Below are 14,202 nucleotides of genomic sequence, written 5' to 3' on the forward strand. Positions count from 1 at the left end.
CTGTCGTGATGGTCAAAGTGTTATACTTCAGCCCTCCACCTTTTATCATACATTTTTAAAAAATTGACTATTGCATTGACCAGACTTGCGTACATTCCTTTGGTTGTTTCCTAAACTGGCGCTTACTAAAGATCGAATATCATTCTCAGCCTGTGGTCAACAACAGAAAATATCCAAAAACCCTCTCCAACAACTGATCTCCCTGACCAACAATCTTCCGAGATCTGTGAATGTCCACTCCAAGATCTCTTTGTTCCTGTACACCACTCAGAATCCCCACTGTTATTGTTTCAACTCCCCAAATTCATGACTACTTATTGGTCTAGATTCAGTTACATTCGGCATTTTTTCCTTTCTACCTGATTGGTACATCCCTGCGGTCCCCGAAATTATTCATCATAGTCAACTATACAACCAATTGTTGTATCTTCTGTTAACTTCTAAACCATGACTCCTACAACAAAATTTGAATTACTGATCTACATCAGGAAACAGTGGTACTCCACTGGAAACAGGCATCCAAACATAGTTCATTTTTGGATGGGATGAACACCTGAAATAACATCAGAATTAGACCCTTGCTGTCATTTGTAAACCTGATGGTGACTCTGCAGGTTGGTCACATGACTGATTCCTTCTCACATGTGGGAGTGGTGAATGAACTGTCCAAGTTGTGACTGAGCAAGTGAGTTTACACTTCAGCGGGTAATTAAATCCCTTCCTGCAGACCCCGCCCACATGGACCTGACTTCATTGCGGCGTGGGTATCCTTGTGTCTGTTTAGTTTGGATAAGCATTTGAATTTGAGTCCACGTTGAGACGGCTCCCAATTATCCTCATCATCCATGTATCTTTTTTATCCTTCCTTATTCTCCCACGGAGTGTGACCATCATAGTCTGTACAGCACTTGTTGTTCATCCTTAACTCTCCTTGCACTGAGTCCGAGGGAATTTATGGGGGAACCGTACTATTGTGCGGCTGGAGTCATATATTGGCAGGTCTCGTTAAGGACGGCAGATTTCCCTTTTGAAGGGAAATGAAAGAATGGGTTTTCAGCAAATTAAAACTTTTTGTCACTCTTCCTCTGAGCGGGTTCATATTCCAGATTTTATTCATCAAATCAAATTACTACCAGCTGCCATGCTCCATTTTCCAAGGGTTGCTGACCCAAATATCGACATTACATTTGCAGATGACACGAAGATTGGTGGAGTAGCAGACAGCAAAGGGGATTGTCAAAGAATGAAGGATAATATAGATAGACAGGAGAGTTGAGCGGACAATTGGCAGATGGAGTTGAATCCAGGCAAATGTGAAGTAATGTATTTTGGGAAGTCTAATTCTCGAGCCAAGTATACTGTGAACGGAACAGCCTTGGGTAAAGTTGATGAGCAGAGGGATCTGCGAGTTCATATCCTTTGTACCCTGAATGTAGCTGCACAGGTAGATCGAGTGAACAAGAAGGCATCTGGCGTGATTGCTTTCACCGGACGGGGTATTGAGTATAAGAGCTGGCATGCTAAAATTATACACGATTTTGGTTCAAACGCATTTAGAATGCTGTGCACTGTTCTGGTCTCCAAATTACCAAAAACGATGTGCACGTTTATGAAAGAGTGCAGAGAACGTCTATGAGGATTTTGCCGGGTATGGAAGGTGCTCGCTCTGAAGAGAGGTTGAGTAAGTACTGTTTGTTTTCATTAAAGAAAACGAGATTGAAGGGGACCTGATTGACGTCTACAAAATCATGAAGATTATAGACAGGGTGGATAGAGAAAAGCTTTTTCCCAAGGTGAGGGATTCAATAATGAGATGTCATGCGTTCAAGGTGAGAGGTGAAACGTTTAAGACAGTTCGACGTTGGAATCATTTTACACAGAGGGTGGTAGGTACTTGGATAGTGTTGCCAGCAGAGGTAGTAGAGGCAAGCATGGTAGATTCATTTCAGGTGCGTCTGGACAGATGCATGAGTAGATGGTGTGCAGAAGGATACAGTGGTTTGGAATTTGGTGATGGACTTAGACAGTGTATTAGCTCAGGCTTCGACATCCAAAGGGTCTGTTCTTGGGTTATAAATTTTGTGTGTTCACTGTTCTTCTGTGTTCACCACACCTTCAACTTCATGCGACATTGCTACATCTCAGAGAATTACATTGTCAATTCCAATTATCACAGAGGGAATTCGAATATGACATGTGGCTGTGTCGGAAAGAAAGTGATGTACACTGGATTGGAATATTTACTGGGAGCAAGAGGCTGATTTGACGACAATGTGATCAAAAACAGCTTTTGCTGTAAAAGTAACAAAACAGCGCATTGTTAAGGAATATTTCAGAGAATGTGTTCAACTAATCGACCTGTCGCTTAAGACTCCAGCACGCTTCAGCTGAGCTACTCTGCAGTGCGGGTTAATGCTGCTGTTATGTCTTAATAATCTAATAAACGGAGAGAGATATGCCCTTCCTCCCCGGCTTTGACCAGGAACACTCCCAGCTTTGGCATTTCATGCGCCTCTGTACCATCATAGAAGAACCACGTCCTCACTTTCAAACCAATCGTTCCATTTTGATACCGTGGTTGTGAGATCATTTCTCATGGAGCAGCTTTTACAACATGGACCATAGATTCTTGGAACATCAGGCTCAGGAAAAGGACACAGTGTAGCAGTGAGGAAAATAAGATTTATTTGGAAGTACCTCTTTCTGTGGACTTTACATCATTTATTTCACTTCCTCATTTGGTTCTATCTTGTCCATTGTGTGCAGTTCCGCAATTCACATGATACCACGGATATGATAGCACTGGAAATGATGCAGGAGAGATTTACCAGGATATTCTCTGGGTAGAAGAGTTTCAATTATGAAGAAAAATTGGATAGTCTGGAGGTGTTTTTCTGACAGCAGAAGAAATTGAGAGGAGACATGATTGAGATGTACAAAATAATCAGGAATATGGATGGCGTAGACTGAAATAAACGTTTGTCTTAGATGATGAGATCGATCAAGGGGGGAGGGGAGGGTGGCATAGAGTTAAGGATAGAAGAGGAAAGATTTGAGTGAATGCGCAGAAAAAATGTTTTGAAACAGCGGTTAGTTGAAATCTGGAACTCAGTGCATGCAAAGGTTGGAGAGGCAGAAATCCTCATAACTTTCAGAAGTATTCAGATGTGAATTTTGTGATGCCAAGACAGACGAGGCTGTAGGCCAAGTTGTTTTAAAAAGTGTTCGGACAGTTAAGCGAATGTTAATTTCCGGTAATACCAAATAGGCTTCTTTTTGCATAAACTTCCTGGATAGTACCATCGCCTGTTGCTGCGTGAGATCCGGTTCAATTCGCTTCCAGGATGAATGCTTGCACATTGGGAGGAATCAGTGGGTAGAACTGAACCTTTCCGCTCCAGAAACCCGCTTGCGATTCGAGACTTATGTGACTGACTGTGTGGAATTTGCACTCTCATGCTCTCTCTCACCCTTGTGAGTCTCCTCTGGCTGCTCCGATTCCTTCCCACAATGCAAAGGTGTGCAATTCTGGTCAATGACAAACAAAATCTGAATGGACTGTAAGTGCTGTAAATCAGAGACAAAAGTCAGAATTGCAGCTTGGGGAAAACAGAATGACCATTTCGGGTCAACAAACTCTTACTCGGAACTGTTTTTAATTCGCAATGTTAACTCTGACTTCTCTCAACTGATGCTGCCTGACTCGCTGAGCTTTTGGAACAATTTCTATTTTTATAGGTGGATCATAAATGCGGATTTAGAAAGATAGAGTGGGGCAGTGTGAATCTCTTGCACGGCACAGTACAGACTCAACTGGCCAAATGGTTTCTGTATGCAGTGTGTCTAATTCCATTAACTCTGTATCTATAAGTATTTGTCCTTTTTTTAGTCTTTGTTTTTTACATCTCTCCTGTCGTGCGAATTGCAGAACAGGACAATCGACGTTTCGGGCATAAGCCACCACTAAACCGTTACCACCTGACGCCTGGAAAATGAACGCCTCATATTCTGCCTTGGGACCCTGCAACCACACATGATAAATGTGGATTTCAACGGTTTCCTCATTTCTCCTCCCCCCCCGACATTATTAGAGTCTGAAGAATCCAACTCAGCACCGCCCTCCGGACCCATACATCCCTCCCCCTCTAACATATTACCTCCTCTCATGCCTCGAACCACCATTCGCTTTCCCAGCTACCTTGCACCCAACTCCAACCCCCTCCCATTTATCTCCCAGCCCCCACCAATAAGACTCATTCCTGATGAAAGACATACCAGAAACGTCGATATTCCCGCTCCTCGGATGCTGCCTGACCTGCTGTTCATTTCCAGCACGACACTATCACCATGTCGAAGATAGAAGATCTCAGCTCAGGATTGTTATCTGAGAGCGAAGAAGGCTGAGTGAGGAAGTGATTAAGGTGCACATTAAAGGGATAGGAATGAACTTCTTATGGGAAGAGTTAACAACCAGGGATCTCCGTCAAACCCCAGTAAGAGGATGTTCAGACGAGAGATAGGAAGAACGTTTTCACTCTGAGAGTGTTGTTTATTTGGAATTCACTGTTTGAACGTGTGGTAAGGCTAAGCGTCAGGAGTATTTAGCCGAATACTTGAGAAGTTAGAGCACACGTGGATAAGGATCAGGTACTGGAAAGTGGGGTGAAGTTAAACAGATGTCTGATGAAAGAACCGAACACTGTAAAGAAAATACAGAGCATGAAAGCTTGGGAAGGGTAAAGACATGGAAACTACTGGCGATCTGTTACAAGGGGTCTGCGGATTGCTACATTCGTCAAAAGGTCACTTGTGCAGGATGGGGCCAGTGTGGCAGGATAGGATAAGAATTGGGGGATGCTTCTATACCAACTAGCAGAGTCAGACTGGGCTGAAATGGTAAAATGGCAGGCTGAGATAATAACAATTAGTAAAGTCAGCCCTGCCTACCTAATACCATCATGACAGTTTGGGACAAGTCGTGACAGTACATACTAAGGACAAGACTTTAAATAATTAATTGATAGTTCAGTCAGCCTGCTTAAGACGCTTGTAGACGGAAAGATATGACATTAAATATCTAATCAGTAGTTAGTAGAGTCAGCTTGGTACAGGAAAACATTGTGGTAGATGGGGTAGTTAAATATCTAATTATGACAGATTAGTCTGGGATGGAAGTTCATTGTAGCATAGGTGGCAGTAGAATACTTAATGCTGACAGGCGAATAATATTAAGTAGATTTATGAAAAACCATAGTTGCAGAAGTAGAACGATAATGGGAACTAACACTATTGGTTTATTGTATAGCTGGAGTGAGGGAATTCTGACTAACACAGTTGGGCATTCTGATAAGCTAAACAAAAATAAAGAAAGGGAAGAAGTGATGGAGTTTAATTCAGATACATGCGAGGTGCGGCACTTTGGGAAAGCAAATCTTACCAGGACTTATACACTTAATGGTAAAGTACGAGGGAGTGTTGCTGAACAAAATGACCTTGGAGTGCAGGTTCATAGCTCCTTGAAAGTGGCGCCGCAGGTAGATAAGATAGTGAAGAAGGCGTTTTGTATGCTTTTCTTTTTTGGTAAGAGTGTTGAGTACAGGAGTTGAGTGGTCATGTTGTGGCTGTACAGGACATTGGTTATGCCACTATTGGAATATTGCATGCAATTCTGGTCTCTTTCCTCCCGGAAAGATGTTGTGAAACTTGAAAGGGCTCATAAAGATTTACAAGAATGTTTCCAGGGTTGGAGGATTTGAGCTATAGGAAGAGGCTGAACAGGCTGGGGCTGTTTTCCCTGGAGCGTCGGAAGCTAAGGTTTACAAAATTATGAGGAGCATGGACATTATAAATGGACAATGTCTTTTCCCTGTGTAGAGGAGTTCAGAAGTAGAGGGCATAGGTTTAGTTTCAGAGGGGAAAGATAAAAAAGAACCGAAGGGGCAACTTTTTCACACAAGGGGTGGTACGTGAATGGAATGAGTTGCCAGATGATGTGGTGGAGGCTTGTACAATTGGAACATTTAAGAGGCATATGAATAGGAAGGGTTTAGAGGAATATGGGCCAGTTGCTGGCAGGTGAGACTAAATTGGGTTGGTGGCGTGGACAAGTTGGACAGCAGGTTCTGTTTCCATGCTGCATATCTCAATGACTCTGTGACTCTATGCCAAGAACCTCAAGTTTCAGGGGATTCAAGAATTTAATTTCTGAATGTCACTGTTTTTGTTTGCAAATAAAAGATCTACTCCTTGAAAACCTCGCCACATCTCCTGGTAATTGTTGACATTTTCTCCACGACAACCGCAACTTTGGGTGCAGTAAAATTGTGGCGAGTGCAGCTCTGTGGCGCAATGAAAAGTACATTAGATTTCTACAAATTTGGTAACTTTGCTATTCAAAGTTTGTGAGTTTGAACCGCATCAGAATTGGAGTTTAGTTCAGTTTTCAAATGAATCATTGACTGTTGTGCTGATTCATCACCAATTCTTGTCGTCTGGAGTTCTCATCCCTGCTATTGACCAGAGGAAATTCCTTACCTTCTTGGTTGTGAGTTTTTACGGAATCATGATCGGACCAGAACCAGATGCTCACTCGCAAAACCTGCAAATTTCGTGCAGAAACCCACTGTCTCTAAACACATTTCCCTCCCAAAGTTGCACAGAAATGTTCGATTGCTTAAATGTCTTTATCCCGTTCTGTGATAGGTTGTTGTGGATGAGCTGTGGAAAGACATTGACGTGTTTGGTCAGCCATGATGATATCAAACGGCGGGTAGTACAGGTATTTGGAATAGCTTCCTCCTGTTCCTCTCTTTCTGTGCTGTTTCTTGCAGAGTGTTTTCAAAATTAACATGATGAGGGCAATGTGAATCGACACTACGGAATATCAATGTCCTCCCCTTTCCACCACCGGTCTCACAGCCAGAACAGACGGCTCCAATTGCTGATTTAAATCAGATAGTGATGGATTCTCTCAGGCTGCCTCAACAGGGTCAAAAGTTCGATTCCAGCCTCGGTGGACTGTCTGTGTAGAGTTTGCACATTCTCCCCGTATCTGCGTGGGTTTTCATTGGGTGTTCCAGTTTCCTCCCACAGTCCAAAGATTGTATGGTCAGGTGAGTTGGTCATTCTAAATTGCCCATATTGCATTTGTCAGAGGGGAAATGGTTCTGGTTGGGTTACTGTTCGGAGGGTTGGTGTGGACGTTTTGGTCCGAAGAGTCTGTTCCCATTTTGTAGGGAATCTAATAATCACAGGAAAAGTAGAGCAGTTGAGTTAAAGTTCCCAAGGTACGTGTCGGTCACGTGACAGGTTCGCTGTCTGCAGCTCGAGTCGCGCAGTTGGTCAGCACTGAATAGTTGAAAGTGCATAACATGCCAAGGCTGGAAGTTCAATGCTTATCTAAAGATGCTGTTACTGACATTGACCAGGGATTATTGGACCATCAGACTGAAGCGCAGTTGAAAACAATGTTGAGTAAAATAGCATTTATTTGAAAACTCCAGTTTCTGACATGGGGAAAAGTTTTGCCTTTGTTAAACATGCCAATTATTAACAGAAAATCTGCATATTCCCCACGTGAATATCCATCTGTGGATAGAGAAACAGAGGTGAAGTTTTAGCTTGATGACCTTCCTCAAATCGCTGACTCAGCACTGGATTACATCCTGGGAAAGTCTGTATAAATTGTTTCATATCATTCAATTTCATGTTAGCTGCACAGCTCATTAAACCAATCGAAAGTATTAGATTTATCCCTTTGTGGAGTTTGACTGTTGTGAGTAAACCTGGTAAAGGATCTGGGCAAGTAGTTTTGCTTTTGTGAGGAACAAAGGGTCAAACTGGAATAAGGTTGAGTCTTGACACAGGATTTTTTAAGCGGAGATAAAAGAGTATTAAATGGACTCACTCCCCTTTCGGTTGATTATGACCAAATGTTCAAGACAACAGATGGCAATGATAATGATGTTTTACATCGACAAGCCAAATCTTGCTTACTCGAGGCACCACAGAGTTACAGATCAGGTAAGCGGTGGAGATGATGATCCTTGTGGAAACCTGAGACAGTGAGAGAATTAATCCCACGCTGTTGGTCTCACTTTTCTCATAAACCAGTTAGTCAGCGGACTGAGCTGACAGACTTCCATTCAATGCAGAGCGAAATCAAATAGCTCAGTGCATTCACAGTATACAATGTTTCATGTTGACTGAGTTGCTGCACCTTCGAACTCCACTAGCTCTTCTTATACTTAACATTTCCAGTTGCAGATGTTATGCAATTTTTTTCCTAAGAATTTTAACCAATTCAGGAATTTTTCCATTTTGCATCCCCATTCAGGCAGCCCAGAATGACTGTCGCTGTTTCAATCTCCCCGTGTCTGCGTGGGATTCCTCCGGGTGCTCTGGTTTCCTCCCACAATCCAAACGTGTGCAGGTTAGGTGAATTAGCTGAAATTGCCCATAGTGTTAGGGGCAGAGTTAAATGTAGAGGAATGGGTCTGGGTGGATTGCACTTCGGCGGGTCGGTGCGGACTTGTTGGGCTGAAGGGCCTGTTTCCAAACTGTAAGTAATCTAATCTAATCTAATATAATCCAATCTAATTCACTCCTTGTCTGTGTGCACTCGCTTTTGAAATATTCTTGAATCAGATCCTAAAATGATTGTATTTCTGAAAATTCACCGCCGAATTCAATAACTGTCAGAATAAAAAATGCCTACTCCAAACTACTTTATCGTGCCCCGATGGGTTTGAAGTTCTAACCTCTAGTTTCCGCTCACCTAAACAAGGACATTTCCCTCGTACTTACTCTTAACAACTTCACATCAGCTAGATAACTTCTTTTCGGACACAACTAAGTCTTTCCTGATTTTCCCCACATTATTCCTTATCTATGCCACCATCCCAGTAAACCCCCTCTTTTCGTTTCTAGTGGCTTTATCTCCCAGTACACCTCATTTCCATCATTTCTAACGACATGGTATCATTGCCGTGTATTTCCTAATGCCTTTGTAGTCCAGTAAACACTGCCCGTGTCTTTCATCATATCTTTATGTCCCTGTATATTTCAACCTGAGAAAGGATGCTGGGTCCAATTCAATGCATCAAAACTCACCACTGAGCTGTGCTATCTTATTACCGACACAGGAAAGGTGGAAGCAATTTCAATTACAGCTGAATGGATTGGTTAAAACAGAATCGGGTAAAATCCTACTCACATACTTGGGGGTTGTTCTTATAGTTATTTGTTCTCTCCGTGTGCTGAAGTAACACAGTGAGGGATCAATTACTATTGCCAGACATACCAAAGGGTGTGGGTATGGAATGCTGAAGTTGTGAGACAAGAGCAGTTTGTATTGACATACCATTTACTGTTCGAATATCAGTCTTAGGAATGAGACAGAGAGCGATTTAGAACGAAATTTGAGCAGTGAAGTTTACCCCGTAATGTAACACCAAATTTTGTGGTTACTTTGTTGTTTACCTCATTTGTGTGTTTTGCCTCTTTGGGGATTTTGAAGATATCCCCTCTATACAAAAGGTCCGTGCTTTTGCACCATTACACAAAAGATGATTACACAGTACATTGACACCCAACGCTGCTTGCACAGATATTGACCCCTGGACACAGCACTGTGCACTCTCCTCGAGTCTGGAAAATAATTTGCTGCATTCCCAGTCTTATGGCTCTTTTCATTACATCGGCTTCTGTTCTTCACTGAATCCGATTCAGCAGATCTTGTCACTGAGTCATTTCTTTGTCTGTGTTCAGATCATGTAAGCAAAATATCACAGTCCATAACCCAGAAGTCAGACCATACTCAGGGAACCGTACTCTGCTCTTGAACATTTCATGAACACCAGGAAGAAATATCGATGCTCTTCAAAATTTACTAACTTATTTTTCAGAAGCGAGATAAACAGTTCCAGGTTTCTGCTTTTGTTATCACACGGACCAAGATTGTAAATGCTGGACCAATTGAGACTGTCCGTTCGCCCAGGTCCATTTTCTACCTATGAAGTGTTAACTTGATGTTCTGAATTGGATCCTTCTAAAAAGAAGAATATTTTTATTCTTGGATTTCTGGTTTATGGGCCCACTAGGCTCCCTCTGGGCCTCTGTACATCGCACTGACGACAGCAGTTTCCCGCAGTCTTCAGATTTTCGTACCAATTACCTTCGAGGATGACATCAAAAGATGTTCGCTGTGACTGTATGATACTCTACCAATGGAGACAGCTCTATCAATGGAGGCAGCTCAGTCCGCTGGGATGGGATAATTTCTGCTATGTGTCCTGCGGATCAGACACAGTCCACTTTATCATTCAGATCATACAGAGTGAGAGCGCTCGAAAAGGCCAATTGGACACTCGTACCTGTGTCTACACGGGAGTTACAAAATATGGGTTAAAGTGGAAGCACTGGGGATTTGATTAGTTTCAACTGTTTACGTGAGGCAGGAAGCAGAAAAAGATAGACTGTGAAGGGATTGGGATCTGACTACAGGAGAAGCAAATAGGTTGAACAGAGCAGAGGAGAGCTATGAAGTATTGAATTCTGATTGATGGGCCGATCATGGTTTCACTAGGCCACGGTGATGCAGAAGATAATATGTCAATATCTCTTGGAATTGAGATGTCATAGGCAAATATCGCCGTTACATTGCTGTAAATTCGTTTTTCCAATGTGACGACAGTCTGTGTGTAAAATTGCTTAAATATTTAATCCTTTCTCAGAAACAATTCCATTCCATCTAATTGTGTTATATGGTCTTCTTTCCACTTTACCTGTTATTGTGCCTGAACTGAAGTTGATTTGCTCCTTCTGCGTGTCTTTGTACAGTCTGGGTGATGTGATGCATTTGTACTGATCCACCTTCTGACAGAATTTTCCACTTCACTTCAGCCCGCCCTAACGTCGGTGTCTGATACCATTCGCATTGTCTGGGTGTTAAGCGCTCGTCTCAGATCCAGCCCACCCTCACCCAAAATAAACGCAAACTCAGTCACACTGTGATCACTGCAATCAGGGGCATCTTCACTCCGAGGCCATTGATTATTCCTAGGAGAAAGTTAGGACTGCAGATGCTGGAGATTTGAGTCGGGAGTGTGGTGCTGGAAAAGCACAGCAGTTCAGTCAGCATCCGAGGAGCAGGAGAATCCACGTTTCAGGTATAGCCCTTCAACAGGAATAAGGCTTATGCGTCGGGACTGAGATATAAATGGTAGGGGTGCAGGGTTGGGCGGAGATAGTTGGTAAAGCGGTATTTGGATGAAGGTGAGGGAGAAGATGATAGTTCAGAGGGAACAGTGATGGAATGGGTCCAGAGGGCCGTGGCAAGTTTGAGGCTTGGGACTTGGGGCAAGAGAAATGAGGAAATTGTTCAAATCCACACTTACCTAGTGAGGTGACAGAGTCCCAAGGCGGAATATACGGCGTTCGTCCTCCAGGTATTGGGTGGTTATGGTTTGGTGCTGAAGGAGGCCCAGGAGCTGCACGTGTTTGACGGAGTGGGAGGGGGAGTTCAAGTGTTCAGTCACGGGAATGTGAAGTTGGTGGGTGCGGTGTCCAAAAGATGTTCTCTGAAATGATCTGCAAGAAGGTGTCCTGTCTCCCTGATGTAGAGGAGTCCACACTGGGTTCAACGGATGCAATAGATGACTTTGGAAGTTGTACAAGTGAATTTCTAACGGATGTGGTAGGATACCTTGGGGCCTTAGATGGAGATGAGTGGAGTAGTGTGGGCGCTGTTTTTACCCTTCCTGCAATGGCAGGGAAAGCTGCCAGTAGTGGGGTGTGGGTTTATTGAGGGTTGTAGTCCTGATGAGGGGCTCGTGGAGAGAATGGTCTATTCGGAATGCTGATAAGGGTATGTAGGGAAATATATACCTGATAGTAGGGTCTGTATGGAGATTGCAGAAGTGCTGGAGTCTGATGTGTTTTATGCTGACTTTGGTGGGGTGAAAGTTGAGGACCATGGGGTTCTGTCCTTGTTGGAGGAGGGGTGGGATTTAAAGGCGGTTGTGAGTGAAGTGGAGGAGATGCACTGGAGAGCAAGGTCAACCACGTGGGAAGGAGACCAACTGGGACTTACTGAGGTGGAGTTGGTCATCCTGGGAAAAGATGTGGTGGAGGCAGAGGAATTAGGAATAAGGGATGGTGTTTTTACACGAGGTGGCGGAGGGGGTGTAATATTGGTAGCTGTGGGAGTCGGTAGGCTTTTAGTATATGTCTGTCAATAGTCATTCGCTGGAGACAGTGATGGACAGGTCCAAGAAGTGGAAGGAAGTTACCAAGGAGATCCAGGTGAATTTGACGTCGGGGTGAAAGGTGTTGGTAACGTTGGTGAACTGTTCAACCTCCTTGTGGGAGCAGGAAGTGGGGCCAATGAATTCAATAATGTAGCGGAGTTACAAGCGGAGAGGGGTGCCAGTGTAACCGCGAAAGACGGACAATTCCACATATCTGACAAAGAGGCAGGCATAGCCCTGTCACATGTGGGTGCCCATGGCTACCACTTTGGTTTGGAGAAAGTGGGAGGATTGGACAGAATAGTTGTTGAGCGTGTGGACCAGTTTAGCCAGGCGGATGAGGGTGTCGGTGGAAGTGTACTAGTTGGGATGGGTTGAGATGAAGAAACAGAGGGCTTGGAGACTTTCGTCATGGCAGATGGATGTGGACAGGGACTGGATGTCTAAAGTGAAGATGACGCGCTGTGGACCAGGGAAATAAAAGTCTTGGAGGAGATGAAGTCCTTCCATGGTGTCACAAACGTAGGTGAGGATTTCCTGGACTGGGGAGACAGGAAGGTGTTGAGGTAGGAAGAGATGAGTTGGCTCGGACAGGGGCAGGCTGAGACAGCAGGTCATAGGAATCAGGTAGAATCGGGCAGAGCGGGGTTTATGGACAATGAGGTTGGAGCCTGTGAATGGGAGATTCCCCAGAGATGATGCGGTTGTGATGGTCTGGAGATTAGGTTAGATGCCTGTATGCATGTGCGACGAGGTGACCGAGAGGTTAAGGCGATGGACTGCTAATCCATTGTGCTCTGCACGCGTGGGTTCGAATCCCACTCTCGTCGCTACCTTTGGATTATCACAGCTGTCTTATTGGAACTACAATGGTTTGTTTATATGCATCGACGATATTATAAAACCTCAAACAATAATTTGAGCCTGTTGCCTAACTGCATTGAAATGTAGATTGAAATGGGATAACGAAAAGGAACGCGATTGGAAGCATTAGCTTTTGGACAGCTGCTCCTTCATCAGGTGTTTGTGGTGTACACAGTTATAAGATACAGAACTTATAGCAAAAGTTTACAGTGTGATGTAACTGAAATTCTACATTGAAAAATATCTTGATTGTTTGTTAAGTCTTCTATCTGTTATAATGACCATGTTAGCTTTACTTCTTTCTTATATAAATTGCAAAACCTTCTTTGAAAGTTACATTCTCAGGTGAACTTTAACAAATAGTGTCAGCCCCGAAAATATTTTGAAGGTGTTAGTCCCTGTGTGCTGTGTCCGTGCAATAACGGTTAGACTGATGCTAATGTCGGCACAATGGTTAGCACTGCTGTCTCACAGCGCTAAAGAGGCAGGTGCAATTCCCGCCTCAGGCGACTGACTGTGTGGAGTTTGAGAATTCTCCCAGTGTCTGCTTGGGTTTCCTCCGGGTGCTCCAGTTTCCTCCCACAGTTCAAAAATGTGCAGATTAGGTGAAGTGGCCGTGTTAAATTGTCCGTAGTGTTCGGTGTAGGAGAATGGGTCTGGGTGGGTTGCCCTTCGGCAGTTTGGTGTGGACTTGTTGGGTCGAAGGGCCTGTTTCCACTCTGTAAGCAATTTAATCTAAAAAAAAACCCACTGCAGGCAAGGATGCTTTGAGGCATGGTACATTTGTGAAACCAAGCAGAGGCTACAGCACCAGATGAATGGAACAGCACATCCATCACAGACAGGTGTGTCCCTTGCCAGCTGGAGAGTACTTCATTGTCCAGGACATTCGACCTCGGACCTTCGGGTGACAATCCTCCACGGCGGACTTTGGAACAGGCAGCACCGAAAAGTGCCCGAGCAGAAGCTGTAGCTAAGTTCTGTACAAATGGGGATGGCCTCAACTGGGACCTTGGGTTCATGTCACAGTACAGGTGATCCGATTGCCCTAGCTACACACAGAGACCCTCCTACACACACACACGCACAC

At 43.9% G+C, this 14,202-nt stretch overlaps 1 non-coding gene across 1 annotated transcript; it reads left to right on the top strand.

Annotated features, from left to right (window-relative positions):
* Window positions 1-12,996: 12,996 nt before the first annotated feature.
* Window positions 12,997-13,078, top strand: trnas-gcu (transfer RNA serine (anticodon GCU)). The gene has a single exon. It is a non-coding gene; the product is annotated as a tRNA-Ser (tRNA).
* The last annotated feature ends 1,124 nt before the right edge of the window (window positions 13,079-14,202 follow it).

The sequence above is a fragment of the Chiloscyllium punctatum genome, chromosome 12 (assembly GCF_047496795.1).
Source record: "Chiloscyllium punctatum isolate Juve2018m chromosome 12, sChiPun1.3, whole genome shotgun sequence".
In the NCBI taxonomy this organism is placed as follows: domain Eukaryota; kingdom Metazoa; phylum Chordata; class Chondrichthyes; order Orectolobiformes; family Hemiscylliidae; genus Chiloscyllium; species Chiloscyllium punctatum.